Source organism: Hylobates moloch, unplaced genomic scaffold, assembly GCF_009828535.3.
Source record: "Hylobates moloch isolate HMO894 unplaced genomic scaffold, HMol_V3 SCAFFOLD_21, whole genome shotgun sequence".
Classification (NCBI taxonomy): Eukaryota; Metazoa; Chordata; class Mammalia; order Primates; family Hylobatidae; genus Hylobates; species Hylobates moloch.
The window spans coordinates 23462713-23465212 of NW_026652296.1; positions in this window are offsets into that span (position 1 = coordinate 23462713).

Consider the following 2500-nt stretch of genomic DNA (forward strand, 5'->3'; position numbering starts at 1 on the left):
ACGCTCACCGAGCAACCAACCGGCTCTGTTCCGCCCGCGTTGCCAGGTTTCTGAGTGAGGCACCACTGGGTTTTGTCGACTTTTGTCCCTGTTCTGTGGGTTCGAGCTGGACAGAGAGGTTTGGGGAAACGAAATCCAGGGCTTGTCAATTCTTTGTAAAAAGTGCCTGTAATCCCAGCACTTTGGGAGGCCGAGGCGGACAGATCACTGGAGGTCAGGAGTTCGAGACCAGCCTGGTCAACATGGTGAAACTCCGTCTCTACCAAAAATACAAAAATTAGCCGGGTGTGGTGGCGGTCGCCTGTAATCCCAGCTGCTTGGGAGGCTGAGGCGAGAGACTCTCTTGATCCTGGGAGGCAGAGGTTGCAGTGAGCCAAGATCGCGCCACTGCATTCCAGCCTGGGCGACAGAATGAGACTCTGCCTCAAAAAAAAAAAAAAAGTTACTTATTCATAGCAATGGGCTATATAGCTTGGCCCATCTCATTGTAACACATTCCTAAGAACTGCGCGAAACTAGATTAGAATTTTGTCCTATGCAAAGCTAAGCCATCTCCCAGAGCAGAGCACAGTCACAACTGGTAGCTGGTGAGCTAAAACGGGTGTGCAGCTGTCCTGCAAAATGTTAATCTGGATGTGTTGTTACCATTTCAAAAGTGTTTCTCACATTCATTTCCTTAATTTTATGCCAGGTCCTGAGCTAGGAGCCTACAATGCAGAGAGGAGACAAACAGAAACACCTCTTGTAATTCAGACAGAAGCAAATCATTATAATTCATTCAAAAAGCATTCACTGAGCGCCTACACTATGCTTTGTCCTGGTAACTGAGGACACAGTGCTAAAGCAGACACATACAGTCTCTGCCCTTGTGGTGCTTACAGTCTGTTGGAGGGAGACAGACTAATTAAATGAATTTGTAACAGGATAAGTTTTTTGAAGGCAAAGAACAGTGTTCCATGATTAAGAAGGGGTGGGGGGCAAGCAGTAGGAGAAAAAGAAACCTAGATGAGAGTGTATTAACTAGCCTCTGCCATAAACCCCGACGATTCTTGGTTCCTGGTATCCATACCCCTCTGTAGTCACCTCCCACCATGAGTAAGACTGACCTGTATAACCTATAAGATATTGCGGAAATCTTGGAGCGCAAGTTCCAAGATAGAGTCATAAAAGACGTTGCAACTTCCTCTTTGCTCTGTCTTGATCACTCATGGGGAATCCATGTTGTGAGGACACTCAAGCAGTCCTATGGAGAGGCTCGCATGGGGAGTAACTGAGCTGCCTGCCAACAACCAGCTCCGACTTGCCAGCCATGTGTATGAGCCAAGTGGCTCCAGCAAGTCCTAGTCAAGCTTTCAAAAGACTGTGGCCTGGCCAAAATCTTCAATATAAACTCAAGAGCAACCTTGAGCCAGACACACCTTGCAATGTCACTTGAATGCCTGCCTGACAGAAATTGTGAAATACTAAATGTTATTGTTTTAAGCTCCTAAGTTTTAGGATAATTGGTTACGCAGCCTAGATAACATACATAGAGGATCAAGGAACAGAGGTTAGATACCAGAGACTCAAAAAAAAAAAGAGAGAGAGACCTATCTTGCCCTAAAGGAATTCACTCTCTTGGAAGACAAATAATTCACTCAACATTCACTAATCCCATACTATGTGAGGGGCACGGGGGACCCAAAATGCATCATTTATTCATTTAACAAATATTTATGGAGTTTCTACCCTGGATCATGCACTATGAAACTGGGAAGACAATGGTGAGTAGTTGGGTCCCTACCCTGACTGTGCTTATAGACTAGGGGTCAATGTCTGTCACCCCCAGTAATCAATCACACAGATAAATGTACACTTAAAAACCATGAGATGTGTTGGGAAGGAAGAAAGGGGAGCCATGAGAGACGCAATAACATGGGAGCTACAATCAAAAGAGAGGTGATCAGGGAAGATGTCCATGAGAAGATCGCATTTCTGGTAAGAAATGAAGAGTGAGGCCAGGAGTGGTGGCTCACGTCTGTAATCCCAGCACTTTGGGAAGCTAAGGTGGGTAGATTGCTTGAGCCCAAGTGTTTGAGATCAGCCTGGGCAACATGGTGAAACCCCGTCTCTACAAAAAATACCCAAAAAATTAGCCAGGCATGGTGGTGTGCACCTGTAGTCTCAGCTACTTGGGAGGTTCTGGCAGGAGAATTGCTTGAACCTGGGAGGCAGAGGTTGCAGTGAGCCGAGGTCGCACCACTGCACTCCAGCCTGGGCAACAAAGCAATACTCCATCTCAAAAAAAGAAATGAAGAATGAGGAGGACTTTGCCAGGCAAAGAGAAGAAGGAAAAACATGATGGGTGGTGGAAAGGCTGGGTAGTGAGAAACGGCTTGGAGCATAAGAGTAGCCGAGGGGGTGACACTGAGGCCTGCAGGGTGCAGGTGTTTAGGACAGGACTTACTACTTGCCCTAGAGAGACTCACTGCGGGGTGTGAGTGAGGAGAGTGTTTTCTGG